The sequence below is a fragment of the Spermophilus citellus genome (genome assembly GCF_964194105.1).
Source record: "Spermophilus citellus genome assembly, chromosome: 2".
Taxonomy (NCBI): domain Eukaryota; kingdom Metazoa; phylum Chordata; class Mammalia; order Rodentia; family Sciuridae; genus Spermophilus; species Spermophilus citellus.
Genome location: NC_138183.1, coordinates 231,569,016 through 231,594,025, shown reverse-complemented (window position 1 = coordinate 231,594,025; position 25,010 = coordinate 231,569,016).

Here is a 25,010-nt window from a genome sequence, read left to right as displayed (position 1 = left end):
GTGTGCATGTGTATATGTATATATATGACAATATAGCATTTTCCTTGTTGAAGACTGAACTCAAAATATTGCAAAAACATTTTCCATTTCCCAGTAATTGAGTATATGCATAAATAATGTTTCAGATACTTTTATTTTTAAATAACCTCACCTTCTGGAATGGACCATAGTGCCTAAACATACATCTGGACTTTGTGGGTTCTTTAAGTCCAGGCATATCTTTTCATGGTCCCTAAAGTGACTTTTGAGCTACACCAGAGTTTCATTTTTGCTGAGTTTCTTTTTCTCTAAGAATATTTTCTTCCTTCTGATTTGAGCATTTAGGTATTTATTTATTTTAATGACAAGCATGTTATGTTTTTGTCTTGCTTAATTAATGGTGATATCCATGTCTTTCTATAACAGTGCACAGGGAGCAGTGATCATGAGGCACTCTCACCTGCATGACGGAGAGAGCACCAGGTGTTTATGTCAAATTCATTTGTACACGCCTTGTAGAATTCATATTTGTTGAAGCAAAGATTGTAGTCTGCAGTATGGGGTCATGTGTTTGTATTTTGGGTCAAGTGGATAATGGGATCTATTCTTTGTTGGTTAAGAGATGATCAAGAATTAGATTTCTCAGCTTATTTTTAGTCAGTATTCATTTACACTGAAAGCAGAGCAGCCCCTGGAGATTTGAACTTGTTACTCTTTACATTTGTATTTACTTTGACCTGAGCTAAATCCGTAGGATTCTGTAGCTTTGCTCTCTGTGAATAGAAAGGTCTTCATATCTTACCATATGAGCATGCAATATTCTTCTATCTTTAGAAATTATCAACACATTAAATATCACTTAAAGAGAAATCTATATTGACTGGTTTCTAGGGTATATAAGAATGCACATAATCAAATATCCCCATATTTCCAGATGATAAACTAAATTTCTAATTCTTGAGTTCTTCCACTGCAGCATTACTCAAAAGCATGGTCCTATGTCACCTAGAGGCATCTATGAAGTCAAAACAATTTTCATGGTAGTATTAAGTACTGATCTTTTATCAGCTCCTTCCCTCTGTATGTCTAGTGGATTTGTCAGATACTGTATGTTATATGATGACAGCTAGTAGAGGGAGTTCTTATGTTTCTTTAGAATTTTCCAGGTATAATAGGCTTTGCATATAAATACTTCTATATTTAAAGATCCACTTGGTGGGCTCTCATAGTACCTTTATGCTGCTGTCAGCTATCTTGCTATGACTTCTGTATCCATGTTATCCATTTTTTCTTGATGGAATGAAAAATAGGCTGCTCATGGTTACGCAGACTTGGATATTTAGCCAACACTTTCTTTAGTGTGAATAAATTAACCTATATATTGAAAGAAAGACTGGCAGTGTCCATTCCATTGATAAAATGCAAGCTTTAAAGCAAAAATTATAATTTTAGAAAATTCATATCTGTCACCATAATCTTAAGAGCTTTCTATTTGTAGAAGGCTTTTCTGATGGGTAACTGGTGACATTAACTAAAACGATTTTTTTATAGTATATCATAAATTGGGTTTACAATTAAAAGATTTATGCAGGGGTTGGGGTTATGACTCAGTGTTAAAGTGCTTGCCCACCATGTGTGAGGCACTAGGTTTAATACTCAGAACTGCATATAAATAAGTGAATAAGATAAAGCCCATCAACAACCAAAAATACATATAAAAATTTAAAAAAAAAGATTTATGCAACTTCTGTGATCAATGAAATGATTAAGGACCATGGAATGATCATAAATGACTAATGAAAGATCTTATTAAAGCATACAAGTATAAAAGATCCATTCGAAATGTATATACTTCAAAGGATTTTAAGGAATCAGTAAGAGAAGTTTAATGATATAGTTTAAACTTTAACATTGAAAATAACCTTTAAGAAATATCACTTGTCATTTTTTGTAGTATTGAAGAAATATACATACAGTGATATGAAAAGTATATTCAAATACACTTTGTTTTTCTAATTACATATTTGTGGAGGCCCGATATTCTATATAAACTTCAACAATCAACATTTTGAATTGACAAGCAGATACTGCATCTTACTTTGGAATGCATGAAGAAGATATACAAATATATAAAATGACACCATTTTCTACAGTTTTTTTATACCATGGAAAATACAGATATTTTTATAAAACACATTCTATACATTGATACTTACTCTTCTGACATAAAGGCTAAGACTATATATATACTTTCAATTACTTGACACATAAAAAACATGCATCTATTGGATTCCATGTTATATCTCAATTCATGTACTTATTATGTTATGTTCAGATCAGCATAAGCACATCTATCTTCTTAAATATTTGTCATTTTGTTGTGCTGTAAACATTAATTAATGATATTGTAGCTTTTTTGAAAAGAAGATGCATTACCATTACCCATTGTCACCTACATACAATAGAACATCACCTATTATTTCTCTTAACTGTAAGTTAGTATCCCTTGATCAAGTTTCCTCCATTCCTTCCACCACTCCCTATTCTTCCCAGCTTGTGGTAATCATGAGATGATTTGTTTTTATTCAGATTCCACACATATGTAAGATCATGCATTTTTTTTCTTTCTGTGCTTGTCTTATTTTACTTAACAATGTTTTCTAGTTTCATCCATGATGTTGCAAATGACACGATTTCATTTTTTGAGGTGAAATAGAATTTCATTATGCATATATACCATATTTTCTTTACCCCTACATCAGTTGATGGACATTAAGTTTGTTTGCATTTCTTAGCTATTGTAAATAGCACTGCAATAAATAGGAGAGTGCAGATATCTCTATGACATATGGAAATCATTTCCTTTGAACACATATACTCAGTGATAATGAAATTGCTGGGAAATGGGAGATCTATTTTTAAGGATTTTAGGGACCTCCTTCTGTTATTTTTTTTTTTTGTAATGGCTATCCTAATATCCTAATTTATATTTCTAACAACATGGTACAATGATTTCCATTTTTGACCATCCTTACCAGCACTTTTTATCTTCAGTCTTTTTGATAATGGCCATTTTGAATGGGGTGAGGTGATATCATGTGATTTTCATTTCCCTTTTGCTTAGTGGTGTTGAAAATTAATTCATGTACATGTTGGCCAATTACATATCTTCTTTTGAGAAATGTTTATTTAGATGTATTGCTCATTTTTACTCTGTATGTATTTTAATTATTGCAGAGCTCTGTACATATTCTAGATAATAAGCCCTTGTCAGATATATGCCTTACAAATATTTTTCCCATTCTGTAGGTTGTTACTTCACTCTTTGAAATGCTTCCTTTGCTGTATAGAAATTTTTGAGTTTGAAAAAAAAAATTTACTTGTATTTATCTTTGTTTCCTGTGTTTTTATAATATTAACCTAAAACTCCTTACCTAACATCTAGAAGTGTTTCCCTATATTTTGTTCTAGTTCATATTTTGTATATTTATGTTCTTGATACATATTGAGTTCATATTTTTTGGTGTATGATTAGAGATAGGTAGGGGCACAGCTTCAGTCTATGCATGTGGACATTCTTGGTGTCTCTTCAAAAATCAGTTTGCTAAAAGTCAGTGGGTAAAGTTCTAAATTTTATGTTCTGTTCCATTGGTCTATGTGTCTGTTTATATGCCAGTACCATGCTGTTTTATTATTATAACTCTGCAGTATATTGAATGCCACACACTTTGTTTTTGATTTGTTTCTTGTTATTTTTTTCCTCCCTCAGAATTTTTTTGGCTGTTCTAGGTCTTTATGATTCCACAGGATTTCTTTTTTCTTTGGTTTTGTGAAGAATGTCATTGTTATTTTGAGAGAAATTGCATTGAATGTGTAAATTATTTTGGGTAGTGTGGACATTTTAACCACTTTTGTTCTTCTGATACACGAAAAAAATAATGTCTTTCCACTTTTATGTCCTTTCAATTTCTGTCATCAGTGTTATGGAGAATAAAGGCTTTTACAATATTAAATCTATAATTTCTTAGTAAAAATTTTAGACATTACTAAGTTATTTTGCTTTAGAATATGCTTAATGTGGTATAATCATGGAGGTTTTTATGGTTAATTTATGCTTGTTTTTAAATTTTTAAAAAAATTAATATTTTGTGGATACACATGAAGGTAACACTGTGGTATATTCATATGTTTATATATGTACATAGACAAGTTAGGTTAGATTCATTCTATTTTTCTTCCCTTATGTCCCCCTTCTTCCCTGCTCTTCAATCCTCTTCCCCTACCTCACTGATCTTCCTTGTATTTTGAAGGAATCAGCAGCTATATAAATAAGTGAATCAAAGCCTATTGGAGTTCTTATTTTTGTGATCAAAAATCTACAGAGATTATTTATTATCAAATTTCTGGGTGATTAGGAAAAGTTATTTACAGTGTAGAAATAAAAGTATGGGCAATATATTCTTTTAAATTTATACTGAAACATTTGCAACAGATTATTTAATGGCCCAGGGAAATGTACCTGTTTGATGCTGCTGTTAAATAAAAACCTTACACTCATAAATTCCATGTAACCATGTAGATATTACCCAATAGAATTGCAAATATTTTCTGTCTAGTGGAAAAATAAACTCAAAGGTTATATACTGTTCTGCAGGTCATTAATCAGTTTTGTTTCTAACTCAGTAAGCTATTTTAGAACACCTTTCATGGTGGACTTACCATCATTCTTACACTGATTCTCATTTTAACCAGTTTATCATCTGACTCGTTCCCTTCTTCATTGAAGAGCTGAATAAAACCTTTGCTGTGTGTTCATTCTATATTTGCATGAAAATCATGTTTTTACCTTTTTGGAAAATATTAACACTTTTCTGAATTTGCATTTATATTTACTTTGCAAAAATGTTTAATTGCTTTATTACCTATGTGCATAGTGGTATGCTGAAGCCAGCAAGAATTGGCTCCAAAGAGCTAGTTGTTTGCATTCCTTCCCAATTTCACATTCATATCCGACATGTCAGTAGGTAGAAATTGGCAATGGCAGAAATATGTGCACTACAGGAATTTGAAAAACTAAAAATCTTTTTTTTTTTTTTAATTTTGAAGAGGCAGTTTACCATTGCACCACTTTATTCATATAATTAAAGGATGCATTGCTTAATTTTGCTTGATTTTGAACTTTAAAAAAGTCTCTTTTTTTCTCTAAGCATTATACTTTTTAACATTATCTGTATATTTGCATCTATAAATAATTCATTCCTTTACACTGAAGAGTAATATACAAATGTGAATGATTCCTTCATCTACTGTTTGTTGATAAACTTTTATGTTACTTCAAGCTTATGTTATTATACACATTATTGTTTTTATACCTTTAAACACCATTGTACATTTTTATAAAATCCTATAGTTTATATATTTTAATATTTGATTTTCTTAATTTTAATTGATCTATGGGACACTTCACATTAGAATAGAATATAAATGTATTTCCATATATTTGTAAATTCATATATATTCCCATATGTTAAATATACAAATACATAATATGCATATTTTGTATGAGCTCTATTTGTTGCAAATAATTTCTCCTGCTCTATGATTTCCATTTCTATTTTCTTAGTGGGTGGTTCTTTTTTATTTTTTATTTTGGCAGTACTGGGGATTGAACCCAGGGCTTCCCACCTGCTTGGCAGATTCTGTACCACTGAGCTACATTTCCAGTCTCAGTGATGGGTTTTTGATCATTCTGTTTCTTAACTTTAATGTACACTAGCTTCTTGTCTCTTTCCTTTAAAATTAAAGAATTCTCCCTTTGACTATTCTGAAATTTTAAAAAATGCGTAAAATATCTTATTATTACTTTCATATTATTTTGTATGATTAGAAAACTTGCCAGCATTTAGTCCTTTCAAATAATCTGGAGATCAAGTTTAATTTTTTCCCCATGTTATGGTCTACATATGAAGTGTCCCCCAAGGGCTTATATGTTGAATGCTTGGTTGCCAGCCTGTGGCATGATTGGAAGGTGGTGGAACCTCTAGGAGGAAGTTAAGTCATTGAGGATGTGTGTTTGAAGAGGGCATTGGGGCCTTGGTTCTTTTCTCCTTCTTTGATTTCTGACAGATTTGCTCTATCACAGGCTCCCTGTTCTAATGTTCAGTCTCACCACACACATCCAGACTGACAGGGCTAAAAGATGATGGAGTGAAACCTCTGAAACCATGAGTTCAAATAAACCTTTCTTATTTTTAAGTTTATTTTCTGAAGTATTGTGTCACATTAAAAGAAAGCTTACTAACACACCATGTTTGGATAACTTTACTGTACCTATATTGGGAAGATTATTATTTTGTTGTCATTGTGCAGTAATATATATGAGACTTCACATTGGATTTTTATTCAGTACCACTTTCTAGCTTTATATGCTTATTCCAATACCAGATTGTCTTATTTTACTTTATAATTAATGTAAACATTAAGAAAATAAAGACTTCTCATCTTATATTTGCTCTTTGAATATTTTGGCTCTTGTTGGTTTTTACTCAAAAATAAATGTTAAGGTTAATTTTGATAAATTCCCAAGCATTTACATTGGCCATGTTTTTTTTTTTTTTTTTTTTTTTTTCTTTTTGATACTGGGGATTTAACTCAGGAGCACTTACCATTGAGCTACATCTCCTGTCCTTTCCTTTTTATTTATTATTCAGGCAGGTTCTTGCTGAGTTGCTTAGTCTGGCTTTGAACTTGCAATCCTCTTGCCTCAGCTTCCCGAGTACCAGAGTTAAAAGTTTGCACCATGGTGCCCAGCTATATTGGATTTTTAATAATATTATGCTAAGTCTAAGTTAGAAGAGAAGCATAGCCCTAAAAAATAACGTCTTCCAACTAATAAATCTGATAATTCAAACTCTCAGTGTATAAACCTTTCAGTTATATAGGTTTTAACAAGGGAATCTCTCAAGTTGTTTCCATGTTTATAATATTTGCGGCTACTAAAAAGAGTATATGTTTTATATATTGTTTTTATATTTGTTAATGCACAGAATTTTATTATTTGTTTTTAGATGTTTCCTTCATGTTGTTCCCATATACCACAACATAAAGAGAACATTGTAGCTTCTGTGTTTTCCTAGAGAGAACTGTATACAGAGGTTAGCAATATTTGGCATTCTCAATCAAGAACTGAAAACATTGCAAGTTTGTCAGGGTGGAGCAATCAAATTCTAAGTCTAAATAAATAGTGTGATGTGTGTCAGAAAGTAAATAGTAATATGCTATGCAGAATGTCTCAGAAATTATACATTGGTATATAATAAATTTCAAAGAATTTTATGAAAATCACCTTTAAAAAAATTATTTAAGAACCTGCCAGTTTTCTGTCCTTGAAGGTAAATTATATGTATAGTATATTCAAACTTCAATGAATGCAGATATCTTATTTGTTCTGATCTATTGTTGGTTTATAAGTCTTTTAAGTTTTATCTTATAACTCAAAGGAAATTTTAGGGAAAAAAGATTTACTTATAGTCTTCCAAGATTAAAGTTAAATATATTCTGGGCATGGTGGCACATACCTGTAATCCCAGAGACTTTGGAAGAAAGAGGATCACGAATCATAGGCCAGCCTTAGCTACTTACCAAGGCCCTCAGAAATTTAGTAAGACTGTGTCTCAACATAAAATAAAATAAAATAAAATAGGGAGGGAGCATGGCCGCCGAGGAGTAAGCAGCGACTCTAATGTCTCCGCACTAACGAGATCAAAAAGACCCTTTGGAACAGCGGCAGTCTTCACACTGAGGAACCTCTAGCAGAATTCCATGAAGAGGGGTCCTGCAGGGATCTGGGAGGTCTACTAGAAGTGTCGGTTTGTGGCCGCCGGGACTCGGGGCCTGGGGACTGCGGTACTTGCCAGAGTCAGGCCGTCGCCTCCCCGGCCCCGGGCGCCGCTGGAGCTGCGAGCCATAAAAACACGGACTGGGCCGCGGTGCGGCTAGAAGCCGGGAACGCCGGGGGCGGAGAGAGCGAACAGGGCAGCGCATGCTGTAGAAACCGCGGCGGAGAGAGGCGTGGGAGCTCGAGGCAGAGACGCACCGGACAGAGCGAGCCAGCACCCCGCCATCATCCCGAAATAGCGAGAGGAGAAAGATGGTGGCGGGAAGTGGGTAAGCCCCTCCATGGTCCGTGCCCCGCACCACTGCGTCTGAAAAGCTGAGACAGACAGCTGCGACTCAGCATTAAGCTATCCGGCTGAGGCGGCAGGTCAGCACTTCTCATTCCCCGGAGGTGGATGCCTGCCGGGCCTTCGTGGGTAGTGGCCGCAGGGTCCAGGCGGGGATTGGGTGACAGTGGGGACCCGCCCGTGGCGTTGGTCGCCCGGCAGGGGGAGGCGAACTGTAGCTGTTTGCGGAGAACACCACTGAGGCGGAGGGCAGGCGTGGCGGGACTGCGGCGGAGGAGATAACTTCATTGAAGCCTGCTGCAGCAGGTGTGTGGTCTCCTGGTTCTCCCTCTCCACGCATCAGGGAAACCTTAAGAGCCCCTCCCAGCTCTCCCGAGAATGCTATAGCCAGCCCGAGGGAGTTAGAGGTGGTGGGGACTGCCGCTCCCGCCAGGGCTGGCTGCTGAGGTCTCTTGCACCAGCTACAGGGGTGTGGCTACCGGAGGGCAAGCAAAATTTGCTGAGGATTCTCAGCACCAAGCTCTACAAGCTTAGGGTCTGAGGGAATGGCAATCTGGAGGAGTGAGCCCAGTCGTTCATGAAAACAGGGCTCCCGGGAGCAGCAGACCTGGCCTGTAGTCAGTATTGTAGTGAGAGGGGCCTGGCTAGAGGAAAAGTGGAAGTGTTTGGACACAAGAGGAGGCCCTAGGCACTCAGGATTGGAGACTCGCCCAGTCTGGGAGGAGCTGCTGCACAGTGATTGGTTCCCGCGTACTGACGGGAAAGACTTGACCTGGGGGGCACAGCGCCACCTAGTGGAAGAGAAGTTAATCAAACTCTAAGATGGCATTTATTAGTCTTTTTTATTGTTTTTTTTTTTCTGATTGAGGGTTTTTCTTTCATCTTCATTTTTCTATCTTGTTTTTTCTTTCTTTTCTCTTTTTTCTTCTTTCTCTTCTAATCTCAATTTTAATTTTTTTAATTATTATTAATATTTTTTTTAAATTTTTGTTCATTTTTAGTTCCTATTTCTTTCTTCTTTTGTCTTTTCATTTTTCTTATCCCCCCTTCCTTGAATTCTACCTGCCTACTCTCATTCTCCTTAGTGACTTCTTCCCTTCCCTTCTAATACCTTTCCTCCCTAGCATCAAATAAATTTATAGGAATAAACAGTAACCCAGCAGTCAACCAGAACAAGAAGCAACATGAGCAGCTTCAAGAAGCAAGGAAGAAGAGGAGTACAAGCAATGCAGGACAGCCTAAATATTCAGGAGGACCTAGAGTCATCAGAAAAATGGTCATATAAAGACCTCAAGGAACACCTTAGACAGATGGAATGGAACCTCAAAGAGGATACAAGACAGCAAATTCAAGCAGCGAAAGAACACATTGAGAATGAGTTACATAAACAGCTAAAAGAAGAAGTTAAGCATCTTTATAAGGAGATAGAGATTATAAAAAATAATCAAACAATAATTCTAGAAATGAAGGAAACGATAAACCAAATTAAAAACTCAATTGAGAGTATCACTAACAGAGTGGAACAAGTAGAAACCAGAACGTCAGATAATAAAGACAAAATATACCATCTTGAAAAGAGTCTAGCCAACTCAGAAAGGCTGGTAAAAAATCACGAGAGAATCATCCAAGAGTTATGCGATAACATAAAGAAACCAAACTTACGAGTCATCGGGATAGAGGAAGGTACAGAGATTCACACCAAGGGAATGAGAAACCTGCTGAATGAAATAATTACAGAAAACTTTCCAGAAATAAAAAAGGAAACAGATATACAAATTGAAGATGCATACAGGACACCGAGCACACAAAATCACAGTAGACCAACGCCAAGACACATTGTTATAAAGATATCCAATATACAGAACAAAGAGAAAATATTAAAAGCTACAAGAGAAAGGAGACAGATTACATTTAGGGGTAAACCAATACGGTTAACAAAGGACTTTTCATCACAGACACTGAAAGCAAGAAGGTCATGGAACAATGTATTTCAAACACTGAAAGACAATGGATGCCAACCAAGAATTCTGTATCCAGCAAAATTAAGCTTCAGGTATGACAACGAAATAAAGATCTTTCATGATAAACAAAAGTTAAAAGAATTTGCAGCCATAAAACCTGCATTGCAAAGCATTTTGAGCAAAACACTACACGAGGAAGAAATGAAAAACAATAACCAAAACCATCAGTGGGAAGTGCCTCAGTAAAGACAGAGGGCGAGGGGAAAGATAATCACGGAGAAACAAACTAAATATTTAAAAAAAAAAAAAAGGATAAGCATTCAAACATGGATGGAAGTTCAAACCATATATCAATAGTAACTCTGAATGTTAACGGCCTAAACTCTCCAATAAAGCGACATAGGCTGGTATCATGGATTAAAAAGACAAATCCAACAATATGCTGCCTCCAGGAGACACATCTGATTGGAAAAGACATACACAGGCTGAAGGTGAAAGGATAGGAAAAAATATACCACGCACACAGTTCTCGTAAGCAAGCAGGAGTGGCCATCCTCATATCGAATAAAATCGACTTCAAGACTAAGTTAATCAAAAGGGATAAAGAAGGTCATTATATACTGTTAAAAGGATCCATTCACCAACAAGACATAACAATTATCAATATTTATGCACCAAACAATGGTGCTGCGACATTCATAAAACAAACTCTCCTCAAGTTCAAGAATCAAATAGACCACAACACAATAATTATGGGTGACTTCAACACTCCTCTTTCACCGTTGGACAGATCCTCCAAACAAAAATTGAATAAAGAAACTATAGAACTCAATATCACAATCAACAACCTAGACTTAACTGACATATATAGAATATATCAACCATCATCAAATGGATATACCTTTTTCTCAGCAGCACATGGATCCTTCTCAAAAATAGACCATATATTATGCCATAGGGCAACCCTCAGTAAATATAAAGGGGTGGAGATAATACCATGCATTTTATCTGATCATAATGGAATGAAACTGGAAATCAATGATAAAAGAAGGAAGGAAAAATCCTACATCACATGGAAAATGAACAATATGTTACTGAATGATCAATGGGTTACAGAAGACATAAAGGAGGAAATCAAAAAATTCTTAGAGATAAATGAAAATACAGACACAACATATCGGAATCTATGGGACACAATGAAAGCAGTTTTAAGAGGAAAATTCATCGCCTGGTGGTCATCCCTCAAAAAAAGAAAAAAACAACAAATAAATGAGCTCACACTTCATCTCAAAGCCCTAGAAAAGGAAGAGCAAAACAACAGCAAATGTAGCAGAAGACTAGAAATAATTAAAATTAGAGCAGAAATCAATGAAATTGAAACAAAAGAAACTATTGAAAAAATTAACAAAACTATAAGTTGGTTCTTCGAAAAAATAAATAAGATCGACAGACCTTTAGCCATGCTAACGAAGAGAAGAAGAGAGAGAACTCAAATTACTAACATACGGGATGAAAAAGGCAATATTACAACAGATCCTACAGAAATACAGAAGACAATTAGAAATTATTTTGAAAACCTATATTCCAACAAAATAGAAGATAGTGAAGACATCGATAAATTTCTTAAGTCATATGATTTGCCCAGACTGAGTCAGGAGGATACACACAATTTGAATAGACCAATATCAATGGATGAAATTGAAGAAGCCATCAAAAGACTACCAACCAAGAAAAGCCCAGGACCGGATGGATATACAGCGGAGTTTTAAAAAACCTTTAAAGAAGAATTAAAACCAATACTTTTCAAGTTATTTCAGGAAATAGAAAAAGAGGGAGCTCTTCCAAATTCATTCTATGAGGCCAACATCACCCTGATTCCGAAACCAGACAAAGATGCCTCAAAGAAAGAAAACTACAGACCAATATCTCTAATGAACCTAGATGCAAAAATCCTCAATAAAATTCTGGCAAATCGAATACAAAAACACATCAAAAAAATTGTGCACCATGACCAAGTAGGATTCATCCCTGGGATGCAAGGATGGTTCAACATACGGAAATCAATAAATGTTATTCACCACATCAATAGACTTAAATATAAGAACCATATGATCATCTCGATAGATGCAGAGAAAGCATTTGACAAAGTACAGCATCCCTTTATGTTCAAAACATTAGAAAAATTAGGGATAACAGGAACCTACCTTGACATTGTAAAAGCTATATATGCTAAGCCTCAGGCTAGCATCATTCTGAATGGACAAAAGTTGAAGGCATTCCCTCTAAAATCCGGAACAAGACAGGGATGCCCTCTATCTCCACTTCTATTCAATATAGTTCTCGAAACACTGGCCAGAGCAATTAGACAGATGAAAGAAATTAAAGGCATAAAAATTGGAAAAGAAGAACTTAAATTATCACTATTTGCAGATGACATGATTCTATACCTAGAAGACCCAAAAGGGTCTACAAAGAAACTACTAGAACTAATAAATGAATTCAGCAAAGTGGCAGGATATAAAATCAACACGCATAAATCAAAGGCATTTCTGTATATTAGCGACAAAACTTTGGAAACGGAAATGAGGAAAAACACTCCATTCACGATATCCTCAAAAAAAATAAAATACTTGGGAATTAATCTAACAAAAGAGGTGAAAGATTTATATAATGAAAACTACAGAACCCTAAAGAGAGAAGTTGATGAAGATCTTAGAAGATGGAAAAACATACCCTGTTCATGGATAGGCAGAACTAACATCATCAAAATGGCGATATTACCAAAAGTTCTCTATAGGTTTAATGCAATGCCAATCAAAATCCCAACGGCATATCTTGTAGAAATTGACAAAGCAATCATGAAATTCATATGGAAAAATAAAAGACCCAGAATAGCAAAAGCAATTCTAAACAGGAAGTGTGAATCAGGCGGTATAGCAATACCAGATTTCAAACTATATTACAAAGCAATAGTGACAAAAACAGCATGCTACTGGTACCAAAACAGGCGGGTGGACCAATGGTATAGAATAGAGGACACAGAGACTAATCCACAAAGTTACAACTATCTTATATTTGATAAAGGGGCTAAAAGCATGCAATGGAGGAAGGATAGCATCTTCAACAAATGGTGTTGGGAAAACTGGAAATCCATATGCAACAAAATGAAACTGAACCCCTTTCTCTCGCCATGCACAAAAGTTAACTCAAAATGGATCAAGGAACTTGATATCAAACCAGAGACTCTGCGTCTGATAGAAGACAAAGTTGGATCCGATCTACAAATTGTGGGGTCGGGCTCCAAATTCCTCAATAGGACACCCATAGCACAAGAGTTAACAACAAGAATCAACAAATGGGACTTAATTAAACTTAAAAGTTTTTTCTCAGCAAGAGAAACAATAAGAGAGGTAAACAGGGAGCCTACATCCTGGGAACAAATCTTTACTCCTCACACTTCAGATAGAGCCCTAATATCCAGAGTATACAAAGAACTCAAAAAATTAGACAATAAGATAACAAATAACCCAATCAACAAATGGGCCAAGGACCTGAACAGACACTTCTCAGAGGAGGATATACAATCAATCAATAAGTACATGAAAAAATGCTCACCATCTCTAGCAGTCAGAGAAATGCAAATCAAAACCACCCTAAGATACCATTTCACTCCAGTAAGATTGGCAGCCACTATGAAGTCAAACAACAACAAGTGCTGGAGAGGTTGTGGAGAAAAGGGTACACTTGTACATTGCTGGTGGGACTGCAAATTGGTGCGGCCAATTTGGAAAGCAGTTTGGAGATTCCTGGGAAAGCTGGGAATGGAACCACCATTTGACCCTGCTATTGCCCTTCTTGGACTATTCCCTGAAGACCTTAAAAGAGCATGCTACAAGGATACTGCCACATCGATGTTCATAGCAGCACAATTCACAATTGCTAGACTGTGGAACCAACCCAGATGCCCCTCAGTAGATGAATGGATAAAAAAAATGTGGCATCTATACACAATGGAGTACTATGCAGCAATAAAAAATGACAAAATCATAGAACTTGCAGGGAAATGGATGGCACTAGAGCAGATTATGCTTAGTGAAGCTAGCCAATCCCTAAAAAACAAATACCAAATGTCTTCTTTGATATAATGAGAGCAACTATGAACAGAGCAGGGAGGAAGAGTAGGAAGAAAAGCGTAACATTAAACAGAGACATGAGGTGGGAGGGAAAGGGTGAGAAAAGGGAAACTGCATGGAAATGAAGGGAGACCCTCATTGCTATACAAAATTACATACAAGAGGTTGTGAGGGAATGGGAAAATAAAGAAGGAGAGAAATGAATTACAGTAGATGGGGTAGAGAGAGAAGATGGGAGGGGAGGGGATGGGGGATAGTAGGGGATAGGAAAGGTAGCAGAATACAACAATGACCAATAGGACATTATGTAAAATTGTGGAAGTGTAACCGATGTGACTCTGCAATCTGCATTTGGGGTAAAATTGGGAGTTCATAACCCACTTCAGTCCAATGTATGAAGTATGTTATGTCAAGAGCTTTGTAATGTTGTGAACAACCAATAAAAAAAAAAATAAATAAATAAATAAAATAAAATAAAATAAAATAAAATAAATAAAATAAAATAAAATAAAATAAATAAAATAAAATAAAATAAAATAATAAAATAAAAATATAAAATAATAAAATAAAATATAAAAATAAAATAAAATAATAAAATAAATAAAATAAAATAAAATAAAATAAAATAATAAAATAAAAATAAAATGGGCTGGGGGTGTGTCTCAGTGGTTAAGCACCCTGGATTCAATGCCCAATATCCAAAAAAAAATAAAAGATATTTTATGTATTCTAGGTAGTTGTGATATTTAACAACAGCAGCTTTAAAAATTATTGTAAAATGAGCTATGTACAATACTTTTACGATAGTTCCTAATTGAGTCCTTCAGTCCAAGCAGTGCACATAAAACAGATTTACTAGGGGCAGAGCAGAGATCACTTCACTCTCTTAATTTAAAGATGAGGCAACTGAGACCCAGAAGTATGAACTTATCAGGGTCCAGAAGTCTATGATGAATATTTTGAGAATATATTGGATAAGTTTAGGAGGCATTGCAACTACTTTTAAAGATGGAAATCATTACCACGTGGGCATGAGAAGAAGTGCATTTCAGGAGAGAAAGCAAGTAGAACAGATGTTCAAAGATAACATAGTACAGGAATACATCTGGGAGAAACAGATTAGTTCAGCTTGAATAGAATAAAAGTTGCATAGGAAAAGTAGAGAGAATTAACGTACATTGAAACATTATAAAAAGCTCGAATATAGAGCTTAAGAAGGTTAACTTTTACCTTTTAGTTCATGATTAAAAACTTACATGAAAAGGAATGAAGTATCCAATTATTTATCTTAGTCTTCAATTCAGGTGACTGCTTTTCAAGTTCAAATGAATATAAATAGTTGGAGAAGAAGAATTTTTTTTCAATTATGAAGTATATATTGTCTCTGTAAAGATAATGATGACACTACGGATCAAAAAGTCTTTACTGATAAAGAGCTATAGAGCTTGTTTTCTAGTGAGGGGATTGGGGTGTGCTTCAATGAATCAGTGAACAAATACAAAATCAACTAAAGGTAAGGTAATGGTGAGTGCAATCACAGGATGATATAAAAGAGAATGGCTGAGGAGATGCTTTTTATTGAGTAATCACGGATGATTTCACATTGCTGTGCGGTATATTTAAGATACCAAGGCAGAACGTTACAGGAAGAGGAGACAGGACATAGAAATGAGTTTGGCATGCTTGAGTCCCAAATAAAGGTGCAAGAAAGGTAATGACACAATGTGGAGCTAGAAATTACATTATAAAGCCTTGTAGGCTAATTTAGAGATGAGAGTTTTACTCCAAATTGGGTATGTCACGGAGAATATCAGTATCTTCTAATATATGTTGTATGAAGATCACTGTGAATGTTATTTCAGAATTATTTTGTAGGATAGTAAGGCTAAAAGGAAGAAGTATACTCAATCAATTCTGTCAGCAAATCTCTTCAAGATTAAGCAAATAAACATTTGACTGTGCATTAAATATGAGAAGTGATGGAAAGAAATAAATCAAGGAAAATTAACATGATTTTCATTTAAGCAACTAGGGTGAAAGGCATTTTCTCCCTCCTCTCCTTCTTTTGAGATGATAAAGAATAGAAAAACATTCACATCAAAAGAAATACGTAAGAGTTATTTCTTGTATATAAAATTTGAGATCCTTATTAAAGAGGAGATATCAAGTTACCAAAAGTTTCCAAGTGAAGTCTTGGCAAAAGATGTCAATCTGAAAGTTTTTGGTATATATTTGTTACTTAAATCCATGGGCACGGAGGGTATTGATGAAAGTAAGTGTGATTTTCATCAGTGCATTCACGCATTTCCTTATCTCAGTGTCAGCATCTGTACACAGTTGATGCACCTATCATTCACTAATGCTCATCCCAGTTTATCTAGGTGCCTAATTGTTAATTAGTGCAGAGTTTAACAAGATTGCTAGGGAACAGCTACAAAACAAGTTCAGTTAAAAGGCATTTGCTGAAATCTCTGAGCTGTAATAAACATTACATGCTTACTGGTGTACTAATAAAGGTCTAGTTTTTCTGAAATAATTTAATTTTGTTTCCCCAGAAAGAGTTTAATAAACATTTGGATTAAATTGGTAGCTTAAAAATACTCTATATAATCAAGGCTGCCACAGGAAATGCAATTGTGGCTACCAGGAGTAAAAGTGAGTAGTGATCAGTGTTCAAAAATATAAGAGATCCTTGGTGCTGGATAATTAATTCATGCAGGGTCAGGAGTCAGTATTCAAAGATCAAGATTTAAAGCACATTGTTATTTAGGTCACTTTCCTCTCTTGATTTGCTCCAGATGCAGAAAATATGAGGTGAGAATATGGTGGTGGTGGTTTTCTTTCCATGGCATTGGGAAAGAAAATAAATTTTGCTAATAAAATTGCCCAAACTCAACCCCCTACTGACCTAGATTTTAACTGCTACTGCTATTGTGTGGATTTTTATAGATAACTGGCCCAAGATATCACAAATCTAACATGAAAGATTTAACATAACAAAGACAGTTTAATTCTGATTCATCAAACTTTAAAATGTGAGGTTTTTTTCGCTGTTTTTCTCAGTGACTTTAGCAAGGTATGCATGCAGCTTATGAAAGGTAGCACAGGCTGTGTACAGATGTGCAAGGCTTCAGTAGGTTTCTTTCCATTGTTGAAAAGTTCTGTTGTACACTGTATGAAAATATTTTAGGTAACTTGGTGTGTGTGTGTGTGTGTGTGTGTGTGTGTGTGTGTGTGTCTGTTTGAGGACAGAGGGTTTTTTCCATAAGTGAATCTGCAGACAGGATTAGAACATAAGACAATTGCTGAGTAAATGCTATTTATATTGGCAAAAGACTCCATTGTGTGATAATCATTTATGGAGTGCCTCTTACATATTAGTTACTATATTAATTAATATGCTTTGTTCCATGCAGTCAATAATCTTGTAAGATAGGTCATAACACTGAGTTTATTTCTGAGATTCAAAAATATCCAAGCTCAAAAAACAGTAGTAAATAAGTAGTAAATAACTGAGCCGGACCTTGAATTTAAGACTAATGGAATCCAAAGATTTCCAAAGCCTACCTTTTTAACCATTATGTGTTGTGATAAAGTATATGTTTTGACAAGTGTAGAGTAAAAGTTATGCAGAAAATTTGGCTGCATCATATCCATTATACCTGTCTATTCCTTTTTTTTTTTCTTTCCCAATATCCTTTGAATGCTCTTTATTTATGGCAAAGGGCTATTATCCAAGTGGGACTAATCTAATCACATGAGCCCTTAAAATCAAAGGTAGCAAGGGAAATCAGGAAGACACAAAGTGCAAAAAGAATTTGATGTGCCATGGCTGGCTTTGAAGATAAAGGGAGCACTGTGAGAAGAAATGCAATTGGCCTTGAGGGGCAGAGAAGCCCCTGCTTCCCAACTGACAAAGAAAGGAAATAGAGACGGGTGCAGTAGTCACAAGGAACTGAATTCAGCCAGCATAAATGATTGGGAAGAATATTCTTTCCCAGAGACTCTAGAAAGGAATAAGCCTGCTGAGACTTTTTTTTTTTTTTTTTATCTCTTGAGATTCTGAGCATCCCAGCTGAAACTGCCTGGATTCCTGATACACAGAGACAATAAATCCATGTTTTTTTAAGCTGCTGAGTTATTTGTATAAACTGTCTACCAAATCTAACACAGGGAAAAGACTGCCAGTACACAAAAACTTAGCTTCCTTTTGATGATTAGTTAAGGTGATCATTAGGTCTTCTCTGGGAACCAGGGATAAGATGGGGTCACAAGAGACTTTCAGTGCCCTGCAATGTGTATGGCAAAATAAAGTTTTATTTTGACTCCTTTTAATGGTTCTCAGGATCAATACTGAAATGAAATCTTGTTTCCAAAATTTAATAATCCTCATTTGATTACTGTGACATTTGTACTGAATGAGGTCAGTAATTGTCAAAGGGAAGGTAGGGAGAAAAGTTGACACAATGCATCTCTTACTTTTAAAATGAATTGGAAATACATATACATGCTTGATAAATCTATAAGAAATATCTTCATTTGATTATGGTCATTGTTTATTAAGTTAGACTCTCACTATTAAGAAATATGCCATAAGAAGAAATCAGGCAGTTTTCCATTTTAGGGCAAATTACAATGAGTAAAGACTTTATAAACGAAATGATTTTTGCCTCAATCTCCACAATTTAATATATACGTACAAAAAATCTTGAAATATTGTAAGCTACTATTCCTTTTTTGCAAATGTGTATATGTTGTTTAATCTTGATATGGCCTTAGTAAAATGCTATTGTGAAAGGAAGGATCATTTGCCTGAGTGGCTCACGGCAATAAAAATAAAATGAATTTCTTATTCATGCTAATATTGCTCAATCATTCTGTCCTAAACATTCTTTATACTGTATCAGAGATGTTACAGAAGTGGGGAGTGGCAAGGGACTTCCCATTAGATGAGAAGGAAATAGGCTCAAATGAAAATATTGGTTTTAACATGAGTGAGCCCTCAGAAATTATGACTTTAAAAATTTTCAGCTTTAATGACACTCCTTTGCTTCTGGTAAGTATGCATTAACATGGGATTTCTTTTTCATCTTTTGTTCCATAAACTTTAATACCCAGGTTATACCAGTGACTTCCCTGGGGAGAATGATTCAAAAATCTGAAAATGGAGGCCCAGAATATTCGAGGCTTGGTCTGGGAGTGTCTTTTATTCTATCACTGTAATATTCATAATAATCATACCTAAACTGAGAGAGTATTACCTTATTATTTCCCTTTGTTAAGAGTTTTGAGACTAAAGAGGGTAAAGTGGAAAATAGTCAATTTTTTTCACTTTTGTTAAACATAAATGCAAGGGTGTGTTAACAAGCTCAGAATATTTTTAGTTAGTTAATCAAAAAGTATTTAAACTCCTTTAGCCTTTAATCTTTACTGGATATCCATTAGTTGTTGGAGACTTCTTCAGTTACCTGACTCTTCCACACAAAATATGTGGATGATCAATAATGATGTATAAGATAAAAAAATTACATTTGTCATTGTTAGTGGACTCTGGGCATACATGCAACAAACTTTATTCTATTCTCTCTTGACTACAACTCTGTATAATGAATGCTAGTTTCAAACAAAAGATAACAAGTTTTAGAGAGGATAAATGTTTTGCCTAAGATAAAAAGTCAACATATTTCAGAGCCCTGATGCTTGATAAATTTTGGTGAGTGAATTAATGTGTGTTGATCTGATCTTTATAGGATCCTTCTATTCACTTCTATTATGGCTGAAAAGCCATTGAAATTTATGAATTTTTAATTGACATTTCCAGAAAATGCCACTAATTAACTTTTTATTATATTTTGCTTTCCATGTTCGTTCCGTCACTAGGGCACAAAAGATTACTTTTATACACTTTAATTCAGACTTTACAATGATCTCTCTTTACTTTTATCTAGAATCAATTTTTGCTGCTTGACTCTTGACTACTTTGATGATTAAAATAGATTCTTTTAAACTATTTGACCTCTAATGCCATTGTACTTATCTATATTTATGACTCATTATTTTTCTAAGTATTACACTTAAATTCAGCTGACTTATTTAAATCCTTTACACATCAATAGGAAAAAAATAAAACAATTTGTCTCATAATTACAAATATAATAAAACATAAAACTCTAAATAGGACAGTATGTATTTTACTTGTTTAAGTAAAATTTTTAGAGTTTTAGTTTTTTAGTTTGTATCTGTGAACTAGTAATTTAACAAATATTCAGTATGACTTTCCATCATATCTTTTGGTAAACCTTAAAAAGCAAGGATTTCTAATTTGATTCACAAGCAAATAAAGCTATTCAAACTCATTTACCTAATACCATTGACATAAAAAGGCTACTTATAATTTAGTATATTAAATAATAATGTAGAAATTCCAAAGAATACATATCACCTATAAGCATATATATGAAGTATATATATATATAGAGAGAGAATTTTTTTGTGTGTGTGAATGCCTTGCTTGCTTGCCACAAGTATGTGTTTCATTGTCAAATCTAAAATGTAGGTGGATGAACATTATTAAATGATTATCCTTGTTGGAAGAAATTTTATCAAAGTAGTTGACACATTACAAATGATAAAAGGAGATTTTAGAATTACATAGATAACTGTAGGGGTTCTCAATTTTTAGCAATATCCATATATTTATAAATAATGATAACTTTTCTAAGTATTGAATTTGGAATTATTTATAATTAGAGTACATGTTACAAGTCACCTCAAAGTTAAATACATTTCAATTTTCGAACGCAATTGTATGATTTTATTTTTACTTACTTTGGCAGTTAGTATAAATATTACAGTTAATTCCAAAGGACTGTTGAAATGTAAATTATATGAGTTGGCTTAGTATTAGCTTGAGACATCCAGCTCATTGAAGATATTTGTACAACAGTAATTTTCACCATAGGTTACTCTAAATTTGTGTTATTAGCAGTTTGTGTGAGAGATCTCTCTAGGGCCATTAAAAATCTTTTTTATAAGTGAATGATCAAATATGTAAAAAATAGAAATAGCAGAAAAATAAAGCACTGTTCACTTTATTTTATGAAAAGGATCACCTTTTCCTAATTTGTTTTAAGTATTCCTCTCTCCCCAAATTTCCTTCCTTCCTTCCTTCCTTCCTTCCTTCCTTCCTTCCTTCCTTCCTTCCTTCCTTCCTTCCTTCCTTCCTTCTCTTCCCCTCCCCCCACCTCTTTCTTGCTATTCAATAAACAGGACATTATTGAGTAAATTTAGTCCTGAATATTTTTTCATATCATTTAACATAAAGCCCATATATAACTTTTTCTAGGTGACTTACAGAGTTTATTTTACAATTGCCAGGTTCAAATCAGCATTCCAGCAGGTTCCAAATATTACATTTCTTCAGTATGTTTCTTAAGTCTCCTTTACTTTATACTATAATAGCGTTCCTTCATCCTCCCCTTCATTTTTTCTTGCAGTGCTTGAGATTGAGCCCAAGTTCTCATATGTTAACAATGTGTTGCAATTGTGAGCTACACCCCCAGATACCTCCTGCTAATTTCTAAGGTATTTGTATTAAGAATCTTCACAACCTTTACTTGACTAATGGCTTTTTCTGTGTATGCCTTAACTTGTTCCTCTATCCCTTTAACTTTGGGAAGTTTGGCAATTAGATACAGAATTTTGATTAAGTTTACATTGTGATTTTTCAGGCTTGTTTAATTATATGTGGCCATCAGCACAGCATCACTTCATGGGGTACATATTGCCATTCTTCATTTGTGATGCTGAGATTGAACAGGTTTCTAGAGGTGTCATCTTTCCTTACCCCAGCCCAACTTTTTATGTAGGGTGCTAATGCATAATGGACAACAGATATGGAAAATAGCATTGCAAAAATTTGACTCTTGACTCTAAAATCTTGGACAAGTTATTTCAGTGAAGCTTAATTTATTTCTAGTGAAGAATGAATACTGAAAATAATTCGCTCTCAACTTCCCAGGGCTATTACATGCAAACCAATGGCACATGGACTCTATAAGCATTTTCCATTTCCATTATCATGGTTGCTACAATACAATGTTATGAAATTTCTAAGAGGACAGATTTTAATATACATAGTCTTTTTCTCCAACTCATGCCTCTCCACTCTATGATTAAGCACAACTTTGGATTTCTTGGGATCTTGAGTTAGAAATAATTTATCTTAATGCTGTGAGATGGGTGAATACAGGAATGGATCAATACACATAGGAAGAACATGCAAAATAAATATGAATGACTCAGTAGATACAAAAACAAAAAGTTAGAAATAATTAGAAGGTATTTAATACCCCAGTAATCACAAGGAATATTGGAATCGCCTCTATTCCACATCACATATAAGATTAGATTTCGAGTGGTTAGAATTCAATCTCAAAGATAAAAGACAAGATGCACCCAGTACACTGGAGAAACTCAGGCACAGATATGTTCACAGGAAAATTGACATCAGTGACTGTCACTCAGAGAAATGGTTTGAAACCCTTAATTTCCTCTTAAACTGGGCAGTTAGAATTTGCATTTGTAGACATAAAATTATACAGCGTTTCTAATGAAAATAAAGTTACTAAAGTGAAACCACATTTACAAGTGCTAGTGCATAAAAACGAAGTTTCCCTGCTTCCAGTTTAACAAGGAGAAGGAAAAGTTGAAGAGTTGTGTGTTTAAGGGTTTCTTAAATTATTTCTTAAATCATTTCTTAAATGATCTTCAGATTGAGAAATGTTACTGTTCTGTTTGAATTTCAAAGATTAAAGAGGAGAAAACATTGGTAAAATTCTGTTTTTTATTTTAATTTTTTAACACTGAAGAGCAGGTACTTCTCAAATAGAAGTATCTGGGTTTCTGAAAGATTTCAAGAGTATTTACAATAATTACTTCATTAAATCTCCATGGCAATGCTGTATGGCTATAACAGATGAGGTAACTGCTCCAGGGAGCTAGAAGCTCACCAAGGTCTCACTACGTGGCTTTGTCACCCAAGAGTTGATTTCAAACCAAAGATTCCTGACTGCACTTGCAGTGATGTTATTATGTGCTTTCAATGTGCCACTCTTGATCTTGAAAATAATGACAGGTAGATTATCAGAAGAAAGAGAAAGTGTCCACAACATAAATGAGAAAACAAGAGATAAAAACATAAACTATTAAGACATATATTAAAATAACAAGGCCTGGGGATACAGCTCAGCACTTAAGGATCTGCCTAGCATGCTCAAGGCCCTGGGTTCAATTCCCAGTACTATACCAAAAAGAAAAAAACAAAGAGAGAAAGAAAGAAATCATTTCATGAAAAATAACTATCAGCTGTAGCCTTTATATCTTTTAAAAAGTTAGCCTGTCATCATAAATTTATTTTAATATTTTCAATAATAGATTTTTTTTGCAAAAAGTAAAAATACTATAAATATATACTTAAAATATGGAATATTTTTATAGTATTTTTACTTTTTGCAAAAAAATCTATTAACTATGACAATTACTTTTCATTAGTATATTTTTAATACAATATAACTTAAATATTTATAATTCATAAAATGTAATATGGTGTATGAATATTGTTTTGATGGAAATAGAATTTCCAGTTTTTATCCCTTTGTAAGACAAGGTTCTTCAGATCATACCTGCCTTCAGTATTTCCAGAAATTTTCATTTTTCTGTATGTAACTCTTTCATGCTATAAAGGAACATCTGTCAATTGAAATCTAATGTAAAAGAGTCAGAGTACATGCTTTCTTTTTGATTTGGTATATTACAAAGATATAGAATAAATTGCTCTTGAATAATAATTTCAAACTGTATTAACAAGCAAGACATTTTTGAAGTTTTCACAGGGTTTTTCACAAATTGACATAAAACTATCTAGTGGAGTGGGTAATAATAAACTCATTGGTCTTGAATTTCAGATAGAATTAGTGAAATGACTTGTTAGAAATTTATCAACAGAATTAGTGAAATGACTTGTTAGAAATTTATCCACATGCTGCAGAGAATCACTGGTATTGTGGGAAGTTTTAAGAACTATAATACAGAGTTCCTGACCTAAAAATGCTAATATTCAAGCATGAACACAGGTTTTTGAATATACATATTTATATACTTATATATATATAAATATATATATATATATATATATACATGTATATTTATGTGTGTTATATAAATATATTATATAAGTTATATAATATATATATATATATATATATATATATATATATATATATATATATTCATATTCTGAGGTGTAAAGCATCTTTTATTAAGTCCTATATATTGTCCATTCCTCTAGTGGAAAAAAATTATTTATGCAGGTGAAATCAGAAAAGATGCTTCCTAGTATCTAGCATGATGACTGGTACTTAGAAAGTGTTTGATGAATATCTTTTCAAACAAATAGATTCATATAATAATGGCCATGTATAATCTGCTCATTGAGAAAACTCAACTTCTCCTGGAGCCTGGAGCCTGAGCTGTGTGTTCAGATCATATCACCGAGTCTTTCTCACATTTCTGAAATCAGTGGTATGAAATCCATTTCATTGATGGAGTAATTAAAGGTACAAAGATGGTTTCTTCATATTCCCACAGACAGCAAGAACAAAATAAGATCCAGATATTTTTGACTTGAACATTTAAGCTCATTTTACTGAACTATTTGATGTTATCTCGGAGTCTTTATTTAAATACATACTTTT